The 19,178-nt window shown below is 38.8% G+C and overlaps 1 protein-coding gene across 2 annotated transcripts in view; it reads right to left on the reverse strand.

The window, feature by feature from the left end:
- The window catches only part of LOC124169159 (insulin gene enhancer protein ISL-1), a 420,525-nt gene that overhangs the window by 368,107 nt on the left and 33,240 nt on the right, over window positions 1-19,178 (reverse strand). The window lies entirely within an intron of this gene.

Here is a 19,178-nt window from a genome sequence, read left to right on the forward strand (position 1 = left end):
AACGAAAATACATGAATTTTAATTACAATTTGAAATATATATAATCATGAACACTGATCACGTTTTGCAAAAATGTCAATAAAGTAAGTACTTAGAAGTCAGCCGTATCAGAGTGGAAAATTAATCCTCACCAAAAGTTACGTAGGTAGGAAATGAATCACTAATTATCTCAATCATTCATTGTTCCAGCAATTTTGACCGCCCTTAACAGGAGCGGACAATGAGGGAAAGTTATGCAAATTCCTTTGGTGGTCCCAAATACGGGCCACAATTATGATACACCGGGCTACTTCCTTTGTTAAGGGTTGGAGGAGCAATCATTGGACCACCATCAAACGACTCCCGCGTCATTGTGCGAAAACATTGGAATAAAACGGAAGACTCGAGCGAAAGAATCAATCCCGCCTTTTCTACGCATGGTCGAATGGGGCAAGGGGGAGAGGGATGGGTTTAATGGGGCGACGACGGGGATTTAGACGGCGGAGCGTGGAAGGAGATTGATTCAAGGATGCGCACTCAAGGGGTCAATCACGTGTTCACCCAAACCGACGGCCTACCACCCCCCCTTTCCCTCGGGGTCCTAAAAACCGCAGCCCTCCCTCCCAAGAACAAACTCCGCGTGGAAAGGAATCAAAGGGGCCGACCAACTTAACCCTCTGCTCCATGCAAAAGAAGGGGAGTTTTCCCTTACACACTAGGGCGGTTCATCTGAGCGTTTGATTGGGTGCAAGGGATTTCGTTCAGCGTTTAACCCTGCGTGGGGCACGATCTGGAATTTTCATCAACGGGTCGCGGTGAGCCTGACAGGCACATGACGAAAGAAAAAACGTAAGTACACCGTATTATGCTAAACCGAAATTTACCACTAATTTGCAGGATGTAAACAATAAGGGAACATATATATTTTTTCCGAATATTTATTTATGTCGAGAAACAAAGTAAGTCAAAATGTAAAAAATGTAATGTCAAAGTCTTGTTTAACCCTCTAACCTATTTTTATACCCTTTTACGTCTTTTTTGCAATGACTGTGAAGAGAAAAATCATAATCTTTTTTAGAAAACCCTGAGAAGGTACAAAAATATGCCAAAGAGTTGGCAAAAAGTTTTATATTTAATTCTTAAAGACCCCCACTTCAAGACACTAACCAACATGATCAAGATCCCGATTATAATGTGAGAAGCAGTCTAAGAAGTGGATGTGCAAACAAAATTCTGCTGCTACACCTCTTGAATCAACCCACACAAACCTTAAGTGGTGTCATTTCTCAACCATGATCCCTCACGACGTTGATGCAGGTTCAACGAGACGATAATTAAAGTATATGTGATACGAAACTGAAAAAAGATGTAATGGTTTCAGGTAAGGAAATAGCAGTGCTTAATATGCTGTCACTTCTACGATGTGTAACAGAATTAATCCGGCTTATCTAGCACAAGACTCGCGGTTATCTAGTAAATTATTTTTCATGCCAAGGCTAATAGATGAAAATTAATCTAGTAGACAGAGAGATTCACCGGGAAGTTTCCCACGGATTTTATCGCAAGAACAACAATTAGCGTGGACTTCATCTTCTGGTAAAGGCATTATTTTAAAATCATGATATCTTCCATGTAAGCGTTACTAATGTGATAATAAAATATTACTCGGTCTCCTGTATTAATTGGTGATAGATAGACTGATACCTTAGAAGATGTCGTGTCGCAATTCAAATGAAGGATAATTTTTGGAGAATAATTGACAGAAATTTTATGAAAATTAAGCAGTTCATTCAAGTCTTTGATATCTGCAGCAAAATCTATCTTTTCTTCTGGTTTTTGCACCACCGTATATCAGGGATAAATTTAACGTCACCTGATTAACAAGGCTCCTCATTCAATGCGTGTACTTTAGTAAATTGAAAAAAGGAGAGCAGTACCAATTTAGGAAGGAAAGGGTAACAGTTAGATCGCAGAGTTTGCCTGCTGCGGTTTCCACCAACCCTAATCGGGGAAAATTCCTGAATTTTCCGGGGGAAATGATCTGGCCGCCAGCAGCACCCTTCAAAAACCACCATACCTCCCCCCTGCCAAGCCACCAATCCCCTTAATTTATTTGATCCAAAACCCTTCAAGAGCCGCCATTCTTTACTCCCAAGATTCATTGATGCATATGCTTCACAAGGTCTACACGAAGGATGGAGTGCATGCATTAACGAGTAAGGAAAATATGAGTGAAGAGAAAAAATGTGACTAAAAACACGTTCAAACGGCAAAATACACGCAATCATCCTTGCAAGAACTCTATTCATTGATTCATAGTAATGGAATCCAAGATTTATATACAACCCCCATTTATCTCTTACTTAACCTAGTCCTTTTAGTTACCCGTTAGTTCTGTTTCTGAGTATTTCTTTATCTACCCGAAGTATTTATCCTTTGGCCCTCCAAGGGGGACTTATTCTTTAATATTTCCCTTCATAATATTTCTCGCATAAACTCTGAGTGTAACAACATAGTTTATCCACAATACCCTTTTCTAACATGATGTTTATCTACTATATAGTAATATACGAATTTGTTTATCGTAATACTTTTTTATACGAATTTTGCAAAAACAAGAAGAAAACCTTTTTTCAAAAGCAAACGGACTATTTGGGAAACGAGAATGTGTACCGATGGATAGGATAAAACAGTTCGGTGGAGCTTCCAGTGTCGGTTAATAGGGTAGTTTCCTTCATCAAAGAAAACGGAAAGCATTGATTGCGATTCGTTACCCACCATTAGTGTATTCATATTACACAAATTATTTGGTTTTTGAAATACCGGTTTAGACGAATGGCAAGGGTCAAATTTTATCATTTGAAAAAGGCCAGATTGGCGCCCATGCAATTCCACTCCACGTGACGTCACAGGGACCTAGTTTCTACACGAGAGGATAGGAGTTACACATCGTCTGAGGTTACCAATGCATGCATGAGGCACAGAGTTCAGGGAAACATGTCTTAATAATCACCTATTAAAACTGGCTGAGGTCGGAAAATTTTCTTTGTTTGATAAGGTATTAATAAACCTTTTTTAAGCAAAGCGCTACCAGCCAGCAAGGTACTCAGCTACCCGCTAGCATCCTGCGTCCTATCAGCGCTCAGAGCCTCGATCAAGGTCACCTCACGAGGCGGGTGGGGGGAACCAGAAATGCGTCGCACGGACTTTTTCCCATCATTCCTACTTACGCGTCGCGTTTTCGCGCGCTTGAAAATTTTCACTTTTCATTTCATCGCGAAAAATAGATATCGTCATTTAAAAATCTAAAAGCGTGAAACACGTACTCCAGGAGTAATAATCTTTCGATTAAGGCAATAAAAAAATAATAGGAAACCAGCCTATTATGAGGGGGCGCGCGGCCCTCGTGCGGGGCAGCCCGCATTGCCTAACATTACAGAACCACAATAGTAACTTTTTTGTACCGTAAGATGGTATTGTCTTGTGTACGTGTATAATCCGTTTAATAAAACTGCATTTGAATTGATTATTTTTCATTACAATGAAAGTCGATGAAGCTCAAGATATCTTTTGCGCCCCTCCCCCGCATACGTTGCTGGGAGCACCATTTTTTAGAGCGATCAAGTGAAATCATTATTAAGGCCCTATTATTAAGGAATTCTAAGGCCCCCGAGGAAGACCAAGAGATAAGTACTATGAGCCGATTATAAAGATTACACGGAATTAGAACAAGAAAGTGAATTAAAGGCACTTGCTTTGTAAGGGGTATAGGGCTACAATGTTTACCCAAGGATTTCAGCATAGTGATTGACTGAAATTAATAAAATCGCCTTTTTGTTTTAGGAAAATTAGTTCATGTACCTTAAATGTACCGATTTCTTTGGAGTCATGGAATATGGCGGAGGCAAACTTAAGTATAGCTACAATATTTCCGTTTCGTCATAAAACCTCAGCTATACCTTGAACCCCCCCATCCCGATAACCTCAAGAGTGTAAGAGGTCTCTCAATACTATCATTCACATAAAATGAGTTATTTTATTCCTTCGGGACCAATCATAGGACACTAGGTAATTATCCCTAACTGCGAATTCCTAATTTACACGCTTTCTTTCGGCTTTTGACGTAAGGAAAAGGTATAAATGAGGATTTCCAGAGGTAAAACTGAGGTAAGGTATAACTTAGGTTTTCTTAAATTGGCAGCTATATCGCTTTGGAAAACCTGAAAGATGCATGGCAAGGCGTTCTACGCTTTCTTTTTTTTCAATAAAATGAACAATTATTTAATACAGTAATAAATTCTTCGGAATCAATCATCGGGTATTTCGTATCCCAGCCAAAATATTCCCACAATATTCCTTCTCCTTCACAAAACCCTATATATACCTTCTTCACCTCCTCGGCTACGAACTTCGGGAAACCTCACCGGCGCAATAGCTTCCCCACTTCTCTTTGCGAACCATCCCAAAGCCTTCAAGCCACCATCTTGTTTAAACCTCCAAGAGAGAGAAAAAAATCCCCGCAGCTCACTTCTCAAAGATCTCCCCACTCTTCTCGGGCGGAACTCCTTCGTGGTACCACCCCCTCACCACCGGCTCAGCCAAACTCCAAAGACCCCTCTCCTAACCAACCCCCGGAAATCCAGCCTCAAATCCCATTAACCAGCTTCAACCCTCTTCGGATTCGACCTAAAGAGAGAGAGAGAGAACTTCCAGAATTGCTTTATTCCCGAAACTTAGCGTGATAGTGTGCCGGAGACCGCAAGGTTGAAGTTTTCAGCCTCTGCATATCTACTTTTTCTCTTTCGCTGAAGAACGTGCGCGTAAAGAAGGCGGTGGTATTACCAGAAGGTAAAATACGTTCCCCCATTCCCTACGTAACTGCTAAAAATCAATGCGTCGATTTCCGGGCGAGCGTCATTTCATTTTATATCTCCCCGTTACCCCCTCTTTCTGGTGCTACTACTTATGTGGATCGAAGGATGCTTTGTCTTCCTCTGGAATCAAACACCCCTAAATCTACGCGGGTGAGGAATATTTTTGTCATTTTGGCTAAATAGATACCAATAATTTGGAATGTATATCGCTAAACGCCGAGAACACAACGTGTTAAAATATCCCGTGCTTCATACATCCTACCTATTTGGCCTTCAAAAAAAACTGATTTACATCTCCACTAAATCATACTCTTCATTCACTATTTTCTTTAATAGGTCCGTCAGTCAGTGCACGTTTCATTATTTATACTGGATGAAATTCATAAAAATAAAATTAAATAAAAAACAGCGAAGTGATATATACTATTTCAAATTGGAAAAAAATAATTGAGTAAAAGTAGAGTAATGGTAGAGAACAAATAAGAACATCAAAACGGGTAATTGCAATACACCTTTGGTTCGAGAAAGAATATATTGTAATTGGAGTCATTAAATTAGAGTTGCTTTAAAGGAATAGTTATTTTTTAATAATAGTAAGTAAAACTAATTGCACGGCTACGAACATGGGGCAACCGGCGGGTTGTGATAGCTAATTTTAAACGGAAAGATAAAACTTTTTACACGGAAATACAATCTAATATCTAAATAATTTCATACCAGAAGTGCCAGGCGGCTATCGTCATTAGATTCATTAATTTTTCCAACCGATTGAAATAAAGAATGATGCTGTCATATATATGGATCACGCTTGCTGTTTCAAACCACACAAGGAGCAAAAATTTAGCAACAGATCACTAGCGGACGCTGGGAATATTATCATTTTCTCCGCACTGTCGCCGCAAAATGTGAATCTGGCAATTAAAATACTTCCCCACAATTCTGGTCGGGAGAATAATATATTTTAGTTGGGGTCATCAAGGCTGAGTACTTTAAAAAAATATAATTTTTAAATAATCATAAATTTAATATAATGGTTAAAAAATGGTGCAACCGGCAGGTAGTGTGTGCTTGATTAAAAAACTATTTAAACAGAAATACAACCTACTGTATAAAGATTTTCCGACCAGAAGTGTACGCTTCCTTTCGTCATTAGATCCATTCATTTTTACCAGTGATTGAAGTAAATGATGATGCTGCCCATTACTGCGGTAAATCTTGTCGTTCATAACAGTAAACGTGGATAAGATTTGGCAACAGAGCTTTAGCGCACGCTTGTTAGAATATTCTCATTTTCTCCGCGCTGTTCCCGCCAAAATGGCGGTGCGATCGCTGTCAACTTTTTTTTTTTTGCTCAAGAACGAGTTGGAAAGTAGCTTCAGACGTGCGTGATGAAATGGCTCTCCCGAGTCCTTCCAACCGAATCAACCCCCTCGTGCTCTGTGGTGGTGGGAGAGTCTTCGTTTTCACAGTGTAAGCGGTGGCAGCAAAAGAATCTGAGGACGGTGTGCGCAATAGGAATTAAGAGACGAAGATCGAATCCAACTGCAACTAAAGACCGATTAAAAAAAAACATAGCACCAACACATTGAACGTCAGGTGCATTTAACGTAAGATTGTAGTTTCTTTAAGTCGATGGCGGTATGCATAAAATAAATTAGCGTGGACCCTGGTTAAATTAAACGGAGGTTCAGCTTGGGACTTGGTCCTACCTGACATAGTGAAAAATGTTTTGAACGTGCAGTGTCCTAGTGCCAAGTTAGACGATAGTCTTATTTCGAAAAACCTTTTTATTTTCTTCATGTTGGTGTTCTTTTCTTCTCACACTTTCGTGCAATTTTCCCTTTTCAACTTCTTTTCAACAATCCCATCTTTTCTCCATTCATCTACAACTCCCATAATATTCATTAAACATAAATAGTATTTAAATATCAAAAGTTGCATTAAGTAATTGTTCCATGTGCGTTTCTTTTATATTGTGTTTCCTGTACCCGTGATTCAGGGTAGAAAAAAATATAGGGATTTAAATTTCAATTTGCTCCGGGCACACCATCGAGGCAGCCCACAAACAACTCAACTTATCACTGTAGAATATAATTATTCAAGGTTAATTATGCCCTGGCCAGAACAAAATATTTGAAACCTTGATTATAAATGAATATACCAACTAGTGAATTTACACAATCCAAGAGTATAAGCAGATACTCGACGTTTTCCATCTATGAGGAGTTCCTTAAAAATAACTTTTATCATGGAAACAATTAAATTCTGAAAACTACCAGAGGTATTGATGTCTAGTGAATGGTAGCAGGTGGCATATAGAAAATAGATTTGGTAAACGATTTTAGTGACACAATTTCATGCATCGTATGAGTTAGGAAACACCGACACCAGGAACCTATCATAATTTCGTAGAAAGAATTGACTCGTAAGGATTGCGTACGTATACAGTTAACCACTAACCAAAGGCAATTATTTTATACAACTAATAACGAAATGGTGTTCACTAGATGAAATTCATCAATGCATGAAACACGGTGAAATGATCAGTCTTCAAAATTTGATTCAATATTTATGACATAAAAGATAACCTCTAGAAGATGTTCTACTTTTTTTCTTAAGGAAAGAAAGATATGTAACTGATATCCCCGCGATACTTCCGCTTGACAAGATACACCTTGAATTGCGGTTTTATTGCCTCAATCATTCTTTGCACTGCATCAAAATTACTGCAATGAAGAATAATTTTTCCAAGGAACATGATCTAATTAAATCATATTCCTCAAGGTAAATAAATTTCCCTAGGAATAATTTTATAATTACGGGTGATAAAATGAAACAGGTTTAATAATTACCTGCATACTTTCTGGTTTTCAGAAACCCGTAAAAATGAGACCATGATGCGCGGACAAAAACGAGGTTATAAAGTAAAGTTACTCATCCATCTCAACGAAATGATTCAAGATGAGGGAAATAATTTATATTTCTTTATCTACATTGCATTATGTACTTAAGGAAATAAAATATTTTTAATTTCCTATTTCCGAAGCATTACTTTAACAATAGCTATCAAGAATGGAGTTGAATTCTTCCAACACTACTCGTTTGAATGCAAAAGAGTGGTAGAAATTATAAATCATGCTTAAAATAAATTTGTTCAAATTGATTCATCCATTATAGCAAATAGAGAATCCATAATTTCGAATTGATTAACGCCAATAATGACTGAGATTTCACGACCTAACATCGAATGTCTTCGCACCGTAGCAAAACCAGCATAGATAAATCATGTCTCCTAATAGGCTACCATTACTAACTAAGTTCATTGATAGGTAGTGTGGCCATGTGAGAAATTAAACTACGAGTCACATCAGAAAATTTAATTGTTAGCTGATAACGGAGTAGATATTTTGCCCACTATTACTCGCTGTCCCTCTACGTGACACGTGTGAAAGGCCAAACAAATTCAAAACCATAGGGATAAAAAAATTCAAGAAATAAATAGTTGGCAAAGAATATCGTAACTAATTTTTCTCCGGTTGTATCCATCTACCTCCGATAACAGTTTTGCGGAAAAAGAGACTTCCATAACCAACATTGTCCACCGCAAACGCCGTAAGCCCTCGCGGGGACAGTAAGTAGACTTGTGTACCAGGTTCCGGGAGCCTCGGAAGATACTAACACCAACAATAGGGTGGTTTCCTATTATTTTTTATTGCCTAAATCGAAAGATTATTACTGCTGGAGTACGTATTTTACGCTTTTAGATTTTTAAATGACGATATCTATTTTTCGCGATTAAATGAAAAGTGAAAATTTTCAAGTGCGGGAAAACGCGACGGCTAAGTATGAATGCTGGGAAAACACCATGTGACGTCATTCTGGTGACCGCTGTTGCCGTGTGAGGTGACCTTGGGGCGAGGCTTTGAGCGCTGATACGACACAGGATGATAGCAGGTAGCAGAGTACCCTGCTAGCTGGTAGCGCTTGGCCTTAATAAGGATTATTAATACCTTATCAAATAAAGAAAACTTTCCGACCTTAGCCAGTTTTAATTGGTGATTATTAAGAGATGTTTCCCTGAGCTCTGTGCCTCATGCATGCATTGGTAATCTCAGACGATGTAAAACTCCTATCTACTCGTATAGAAACTAGGTCCCTGTGACGTCACGTGGAGTGGCATCCCATGGGCGCCAATATGGCCTTTTTCAAATGAGGACAAAAATTGACCATTGCCATTCCTCTAAACCGGTATTTCTAAAACCAAATAATTTGTTTATCATGAATATACTAATGGTGGGTAACGAATCGCAATCAATGCCTTTCGTTTTCTTTGATGAAGGAAATTACCCTATTGTAAAAGGCTGCAATAATTTCAACCTGTCATATCACAAGAAAATTTCTCAACGTAATTCAACAGTAAAGAGGCATGACTGAGAATCGTGCTAACTGTGTTAAAGAGTAGGGCTTCTCGTTGGGATGATTCGAGGAAATATACGTTTGATATAGTCCGCCGGATGAGACGTCAAAATGGGAAGTCCTCGGGTGCGTCTTGATGCCCCAATTCCCAAACTGATCGAGCCGTGGAGTGCTAAACTCAACTATCCTCACCCAAATGACCTCATCTGTTCGTCTTACACCCACAGAACACAGCGTATAAACCGCGAATGTTTACTCAAGAAGCCATAACTTAGATACTCCTCAAGCTTCAACGCATCGTCATCGCAGGGAGACGTGCTCATGGGCATAGCGAACACACCATGGAAGTATTTCGGAAACGGAAGCCATATAAAACAAATACACTGACATCATAGACTGAGAATATTACGGTAGTTCTACCGCAAAAAATTGTATCCTGGGATCTACAATAGCATTATCTTCACCTTGCATAAACACTCTCATTAATCTCAAGCAAACTTTAATTTCAAAAAATACCAAAATATAATCATCTATTTCAACAAAGTCACCGTCAAAATGAGATGGCGAACTTTTATGCAAATGTTAAGTATTCATCGTTCTGTAGGGAAGTCATTTTCGACAGACTAACGAGTATAAGTACATCATATAGTGGCTGCCAATGTCTACCACCTGTTTATAAACTATTGGTGGTAGATGGTGTGACTAAAGGCAAATATAGAAAATCGAAGACAATAAGCCATTAGAAGACTTTCAAAAACCGAAGACGGCTATAAAAATGGTTGTGAATAATTAAGTTTCGATACCGAAAAGTAGCATCAGAGTACATCTATTACAGAGATGCATCGAAAATCGTCCGGCCGGGCGAATGAATAACATTAGAGACCGCGTAGCTGAACCACATCATCCGCTACTGCCATATTCGTTCCCATTCGACAGGAAGGAATCTGGCCAAATCCTATGGGACGATCATCGTAAAGGAAACGTCGAGTAGATAAATCGGGGCCGTAGTAGGCAAAAAGCTTATAAATGGAAAAAGAGCGGTAGCAGAAGGAATCGAGGGAAGAAGACTATCTGGGGGAGGGTTGGTTTACTCGTTAGGGTGATGGGCGGAAGGGGAGTCTAATGGGACGGGTGAGTCAAAAGGGAAAGGGGAGCCCAACGATGTGGATCGCCGACTAATGTCCTCTTGCCTCGGCCCTTAATTATTTACCCCGCTGTCGATATCCACTCAGCGGTACATTAAGGGAGGGCCGCCCCATTCGATCCCAAAGTTATGATGAATGGTCAAATGGGGCGAGTGGGACGTGAATTAACGTCCTGGGGAGCCAGCCTCTACGGTGCAGCGGGGACATTTTCCCGGGAGAGATATATCGAATCGAAATGGATACATACATACAAACAGGGGAGCGGAGAGGCGCCCTCAACCAGTGCGTTTAGGCCCACGTGCAAGTATTGGGGAGCTACTAAGTTGTCGGCAAGTGATATATTAGAGCGTGTTTTAGTGATCCGCGGACACGTAAAATTGCCAATTCACCCATCCGCCTGCCAAGCTATTTGAACCTCGATTTATGGGTTTGAAAATTTTATAAGAGGAACTACACCATTATTTGAGGAAAAAATTATAGATTTATAGACAAAAAATAATATTTTACATGCAGCAAAATAGAGGTGAATTTGAAAAAAAAATTATTTATCACATCACTCGTTAGAACGCAGCCAAAGCCGGAAAGTGACTTTCCGCTTTATGATGTACCTCAATCACCGGGAAGTAAACAGAGACGGGAAAGATTTGTAATTGATACGTAAATGTACCATTTAGCTACCTTAAAGGCCATCTAATCTTACCTCCAATTGTCAAACAAAATAAGTAAAAAATGAATGCAAATTTGACCTTAATTTTTTGTTGCTCGAACAACACCATGAAGTCATTTTTTGGAATGATTGCTTCCCATAATTCCACCAGAACGCAAACAAGTACATACTACGGTCCCGTAGCCACTTGCCAGCTACGTGGACCTATTGACTTCACAAGGCCAAACTGCAACTAGGTTTATTTTAAGACAAAATTAGTGCGATAAAGCACCATTGTCGTAATGACGGCCGTATTTTGCCTTGCTTCAAGGGGTGTCACTTGCTTATCACTTAATGTTTAAATATAAAATTCTCAGTTTACGAAAAGTAGAAGCTTTCAAACATTAACCTATATCTTCAGAATGAAAACTATTCCTAAGAGAAAAAACTGAGACCAAATTTTGTTGTTTAAGATAACGCTACGTGTTGGAAAAATAAATTCCATGTATCCTTAAAAATTTTTAAATGTTAAACAAGTTTTCAAATGAATAATACGTGAGGAAATTCAACCAGCCCAGAAGCAGTAAAGCTACCTGGAAATGCCGTATTTAAGTAACTTCAAGGGAATATTCGAATAAAATAAAGAAATGGACACCACAGTTTTCCTCGAATGATTCAATAAGCTTAGTACTGAAACGAAACGAACAGCTGTGAACGAAATATTTCATTAAAGCTGTTGAACCACCTTCAATGACTAGGATTTTCCTTCACATCCTACTCTTTAAAAAGATCAATAAAATGCAATAACAAAAAATAAATTTTTGTGGCACACTCGCTCATCCACCGGGATCTTTAGAAAATAACGACAGCAAAAAATAAAGGAAACCTACGATATAATCCGAAATGTCTCCCTACATTCATGCATTTTGTCTCTCACAATTTATTATTCATTTCCCGAGAAGGGCGTTGGGGAAAGGGAACTTGTATTATGAAGAGAGCTCACCGAAACCATGCCGCAAGATTCCATTCACAATACTATCACCCAGTCAAAAAAAGGAATATAAAAACATTTCATTCACCATTAAGAAAATAACGCCTCCTGATGCTTTGTAGCATGTGTAAAACACATTTGCCGTTCGTAATACTCTGAGACGAACGGAATTTAGAAATTTCTTTCGGGCTTCCTCCCGGGTCAGAAGAAGGGTAGAAAAAAAACTAAAATTGATTATGCTCCACAAATTATTCTGTATCGGCTGCATTTCCAAATATATTGGGCTGCCCGCTCTAAATTACATTGAAATTTCAAATGATAATCATAAAATTTAGAAGGAATTTCTCTCCGTCCTACTGAAAAAAGGCGTGTGTGGATGGGGGATAGGTGTGGGTGTGATGTGGGGGTGGATAAGAATGAGGAAGGTGAAGTGGACGGAGAGGAGGAAGAACGACGAAGTGCTGGACATGGTGGGTGAGGAGAGGTAACTTTTAGATGAGATACGGGGGAGACAGGAGATTTGGATGAAGCGAGTACTAAGCGGGGAGGAGATGTTGAAAACGGTGTTAAAGGGTAAAATGATAAGTAAACGTGGGAGAGGAAGGAAGAGAATAGGATTTTTAGATATGTGAAAGGGAGTAGGCTTTATTGAGAATGAGATAGGGAAGTACTTGATGGGTAGGCTCCCAGAATGCTTCTTAAGTTCTCCATGGTTCTTAATTATAGAATACTTTAATAATAATAACTACCTTTAACAGAACGTATTGGTCTTTTACATCGCGGTTTATTCAACACTTCAACAATTATACGTGCTTGAACAATCACGCCCTGGGTAAGGGCAATCTACCCTGATGGGACTCCAACCCGCAACCTCTTCTTTGACAGACAAGGAGTTACTCCACCGCCATACGATGATAATGATTAATACAGCGATATTGATATGTTCAATTCATCATTAGTCAAAAATCCTAAGATTGACGCAGCTCTCCATTCCTCTCTGCTATCCGTCAGCCTTTTCATTGCGCAAATTTCTTCTCTATAACATCCTTTATAATCTGTCCTATGTAACTCATTCGGGGCCGTCCCTTGGTCATTCCTCCCTACCACCTGCCCTTCTAAGATTGTTTCATTAGGCCATCATGTCTCATAATGTTTTCATTCAACAATTGCAACAATATATTGCAACGGTTTTCACTGGAAATGACGGACTTTATTACAAGAATTTGCAAATTTAATCCTCAAATCCTATTAAAAACTAATACATAGCATTCTAAACTCTGCCATAGACTGTCCCGATCTTTTCTCCAATCTAAATTTTAAAGTTCCATGCTGACCCACTCGAACGCATTCGCTCCTCCATGTGCCCATTCCCAGATTGTCACTAACGAAACGTTCCATTCTCTCCCGCCTCTCTTCCCTCATAAATTCTCTTCCAGATCACATTGACCCGTTCTCTTTTCCAAACCACTCCTTTACAAACCGCGCTATTTCCTACCTTTATAGAAACTATTAAGGTCAATAAGATTACTTTCAATGCATTGTTATTTATTAAAAGTTATTATGTTTAATTTTGTTTGTGCTTTTTAAGTTTGTTATACTGTGCCACTATAAAATGGCAACTATGCTGTATGTGGACAACTTGATAAATAAATAAAGAATCTAAGACTATAATTAGGAATATACTGCGAGGTTGCTTACTCAAGTTATAACATTACAAAACACCCGAACGAAAGGTGACGAAAGAAACACGAAGGAGGTATTGAAAACACGACAGGAAAAGAAGCGAATCCATCACTGACTTCGGTCCCTAAACTTCACGGACAGCCAGGGAAGGCACACAAAGGTGTTTGAAGAAGTTTTGGCCGGCCGAACAGAAATATCTCAGTTGGGACGACCCTCAAGGGAGAGCAAGAAGACACAGGAGGAGGCGCCAGGCCTATTCATACACTCTCTCACCCTTGAGGGCATGACATTCCACGCATACAAAAGCACGAACAAAGGGGATTACCCCGCCCCGGGAACCGGCGTCTACAACGCGGGACATTGCATCGTCACCTGGCCGGCGGTCAGAGAAGTGCACTGCCGAGGTAGAACGCATGGCGTATGATTCTTCGCGACGTTAGCGGATTACCGCTAGTCCCCTCCGGCTTACCGAATACGCGTTCGTTGCACCCTCAAGAGTAGATTATATGCGAGAGGGCACGAGGAGACTAAGCAGCAAAGCTCGTATGGAACTTTCCAATTTATTGGTCAATAAATTGAAACGCAGTATTGTTTAAAATATTGGGCGTTACGTACCGTATGTAACATATCAATATTTACACCAATATTGGCCATAATAGTGTACTTATGCCCCGCTAGAGAACGCCATTGTATTTCGATGATTTTACATTCTACGAGCGTGATGCGCCCGCTCCCAACGGGCTTCCCCCGCTCTTTTCAATGCAGGTCACAGAGGGATAGGCGCGATTCTAATTTTAAAATGTAGAAAATAAAGGCAGGGTCTTATGTTCAAATTTAATTGGAATGTTCATGTACAAATTGAGGTCAGAGGACCTCTTTAAACACAACATTGGAAGTAATTACACTATCCTCTATTAATACTTGTTTAGCGTTTCCCTTTATATTTACAAAAATATTTTGAAAAGATCTTACCCTAGAGAATGCTACATAAAGTTGGCCATGAGAGAATACAGGGTCAGGCAGGAATAAGCCAGCTCTTTGCAAAGTCTGACCCTGAGCCTTGTTAATAGTCATCGCATACGAAACCTTAATGGGAAATTGTCTGCGAGTCAAAGTAAAAGGTATGGTGGGATCCGACGGCGTTAACTGTATTCTTGGGATGAGAACAATATTGCCGGAATCGTTTTTTTTAATCGATTTTTTTAAACCAATTTTAGGTAACAATAGCAATATTTGGGAAGTAAGGTATGCCGTCGCATGTTCTCTGATAAATTCTGTGCATTTTGGTACCTCATTTGTAGAGTTTGGTTGCGTATAAGTTGAGAAAAAGGTATCTATACAGTAGAAATAATATAGAGGATACGCATTCGTGTGATTTTTACGCCCCAATCAATAGTGAAATAACTTCTTTCGTCCACATTTTAGAAATTTCTAGCAAATTCCCGGGACAAAAACCAATGTTTTACAGCCGAACCGGATGTTTTGCCAAGAGCTTCTTGTTTTGGCCACTAGGAGTCAACAAAACTGACTTCATCTTCGTTAAAACTTTCGCGGGTACTCGTCATGTTGAATAAAAACTTACTCCTGATTGGAGATTGGCCGCGAGAAATTAGAACCTGTTCTAAAGTCTAAATTGGGTGAGAAATTGTGTCCAATTCTGTGAAAAGGATATTGGACTAGAAATTGATGTGTGTCAGTTGGACCACAATCCCATGTCCAAAGGATTGGCCAATAAATTGGGAAGTATCATACGGGCTTAACCAAAAGCAGAGGCCAACATTTGATACCCAAACTTCAGTATAAATATGGGCAATGGAAGAAGTTCAGAAACAAATTAAATGATAGTTTAATATAAAATTATTCCACCAATGAAGGTAGTTTTTCATGGAGTAATTATGAGGTATTTGAACAGAAGATGCAAATTCAGCAGGTGATGACAAGCTACATTGAAGTATAGGTCGTACAGTTCTATGTGTATGTATGTATTCTATGTGGAATTACAAAGTTTTTTTACATTTCATCACGTTAAGTCGATTTCATGAAGTCATCCCCAAGACGACGAGTTCGTGAAGAGGTTGTATCCGAAGCCCGATCCTTCCCTTTGTGAATTAAAATCAATGGAAGTAAAACTTCTATTCGAAATAAACTAGGTGGCTACAAAAGCTATCGTACTACAAAGATATTTGATCATGTTCCTCACAGGACCCCATATTTTGAACTTTCGCACGAATGACGAAAAATGCCAAATTTGACATTGACATTTGATATTTGACAGCTAATCGGATACGACCTTGCTATTGACTGGCATAAAGAGAAAAATTGAGATTTATTCCACAACAGCTTTATCAATTTTCTAATAGTTGAATCTAATTTTACCCCTATCAGCTGTAATCTCTAATTTCCTTCACTCAAGCCTTTGGCAATTGAGCGGCATCAAATTACGTCAAAACTAATTGTTCTTCGTACGGTTCAAGACTTATTCCATCCACTATAAGGCAGCGGAGATGAATCAGAGTGTAGTAAGGTGATATATAGTTGAAATATCAAAAAGACTGACCTACCTTCCTTACATGAGCCTTGATACCACAAAAAGGGATGATTATCTGTGTCATCCTATAAGGTGAAATTTTAATAACAAAAACTCGGTAAACATTGGATTCAATTGCCACAACCCTGGAGTGATGAACTATAACTTGCTCACCACGATTTACAGCAATGAAACTAGATTTTACTCAGGCTTGAGAGGACCAAAGGTTTTCTCGTAATTCTAGCCACATAAAAGTGCGAAACAACCTATTTCCCAAAATTTTATTTTATGACATCCATGATCAATGCAATGCGGGATGGATAAATAAATTTTTACGAAGTTGTAGCCGATTTTTTTACTAACCTTCGTTACGACAGTTGCAACGGAATCTTTACGCCTTTTAATATGCATTGCACGAAGATCAACTGCCATAGACATACAAACGTATCCACTTGTTATCACAAAATACCTCCTGAAAAGTTAAACATATGCTCATGCTGATGCGAAGGTATTAGTTCACAGCTAACAGAACTTAGTGCAACTAACAGAACAGAACAGAACAAAAATCAGAGGAGAAATTTCGCGAAAACAAATGACAAGACTACTTACGCAAATTAATTCAGGCACTAGCACGGAAAAAGTTGACTCAATGCCAATGCAGGCAGTAAAAAATTAAAGCGCTTCAATGCAAATGTAAACCGGTGCATGCCATCATCAAATCATTTTATTTGTAACGATTCTAAGGTTGATTTAACTGCAGCCCTAAATCTTACTTGATTCATAGCCTGATAATAATTATTTGCCATGCCTAATTACTTTCTAAATTTGTCCCGAGTACATCGTTGTGACATGCACCTCCTAATTATCTATTCCTTTCGTTAAAATCCGTTAAATAACTCTCTCGTTTCAACAATATTTCAGCAAAGTATATGCTATAATTCTTCTTTTCGACAAAGAAAGCGAAAAAATGTCGCAGAAAAGATAGTGCAGGAATGTTTTTGAAATACGAGGCTATATGACGATGTTGAAGATAAATCGATCAAATAGTGTAACCAATGAATAGGATCAGCGAATGGAATGAGCACGATAAATACATATTACTCTTTTACCAAACTGCATGTCTATTTCATGGATTACTATAATAATCTTCACCATTTTTAACATTTTGCGGGTTTTTCTTTCTGGAAACCTGATATAGGAGAAGAAAATTTATTTTGAATGTTCCGAACTGAATATTTATTACCGAACTTCATTTCAATAATCATGCCATCACCTAAGTGGAGATTCATACGTTGGACCTTGATAAGGACATAAGTGCCGAAATCGAACCCGTCAATGAAATGTCCGTGTGGAATATGCAAAGTGAATTTTCTTTTCCTATACCTTTACCAAGTGATGAGTCCGAAAAACTTTTGTAAAACAAAGCGATAGACAATTATGGATTCTGCGATGTAATAGTTCTGAATTGAATAAGCCAAGCACTTGGAATCGTAGTTAATTTATTTTTTGGAAATAATAGAAAGTTTAGGCTCTTTACAATCACTCTATTTGCAATTTTTGAGGGTGCTATACGCCCTTCCTACTGCTAGAATACTTTCCACTCAGCTCTAACATGGCGATTTATATTTAACTTCTGGATTCTAATCTTGCTGAGTTCTTGAGTTGAAAGGGGGGGATCAAATGGTCAAAAATAGTCATTAATTCTCCCTCACGGCACCAAATAAATTACTTACAAGACGAGATAGTAGTTCGAATTTCAACGTTACTAATTGAGTGAGATGCAATATTTTGACGGTTCGCGAAGAGGAACGGATGAGGCTACTAACTGAAGTGCGGTATATTTATGCAGTGCAAGTTTGGCTCAGTTTCTGCGACGGTAACCATTTTTAACCTGTCACTGTCTTGCTTAGGAAGAGGACTAAAAAACATATTATGAACTGAGTTTCCTGGCTTAAATCGCAAGGGAAGATTTGCTATTCTCTAAAAGAGTACTGATCGATTTCCTGAGGCTAAGTTATCCCACCAAACTCTTTTTGATAACACGACTATTTTGCAATTAAAAATGATTTAAAATCGTCAAGAATCAGCAGATATGCCTTAGATTGGCGAAAGTAAGCTTATTAATTCACACAATAATACGTAAAGGATCTCCCTCTAAACTCTTTTCGATGAAAGGACAACTTTCTAATTAAAATTTCACTTTTTCCCGGCGTATGATGGCGGTGAATTCTTCTCGGGTTTCCATCCGGGTGAGCTCCATCTCCATCACTGCCGACGTTTCGATAGAATCCTTTTCTATCGTCATCAGGGCCGATGACGATAGAAAAGGATTCTATCGAAACGTCGGCAGCGATGGAGATGGAGCTCACCCGGATGGAAACCCGAGAAGAATTCACCGCTTTCTAATTAAAAATTAAGTAAAACCGTCAAGAATCATCTGAAATGCTTTAAATTGCCGAAAGTAAGCACAACAATAAGCAAAAGGTTCCATTACTTCCATCTCAGATCAGGATAAATTCATAAAATCAATCTGAATAATGCTTAGGGTAGCATTAAGAATAGTTGATATATGTACATTACTAACATCCTCACAACTGGCTAAAATTAATACCTGAAGTAGACATAAACCACATTTGGTTTTTGAGAACTAACAGGTGAACCATTAAGTTCTCAACTTCACATTAATTTCACAATAAGTCATTGCAAACGAGAATTAAATATCCCTGGCTCAGTTCACACAATGTAAATAAAGAAAAGCAAACTTAAGGGACAACGACCTATAAAAGAAGAGCTAAGAATTTCACTTCTCAACTTGGGGTAAGTAAGCATGTCAAGGAACCTAAAGTATTAAGCAAAAGATTAATTTAACTTCATCTCAGGCCAAGATGCATTCTTAAAGTCAAGCTTACTTATAAAG

The sequence above is a fragment of the Ischnura elegans genome, chromosome 12 (assembly GCF_921293095.1).
Source record: "Ischnura elegans chromosome 12, ioIscEleg1.1, whole genome shotgun sequence".
Taxonomy (NCBI): Eukaryota; Metazoa; Arthropoda; class Insecta; order Odonata; family Coenagrionidae; genus Ischnura; species Ischnura elegans.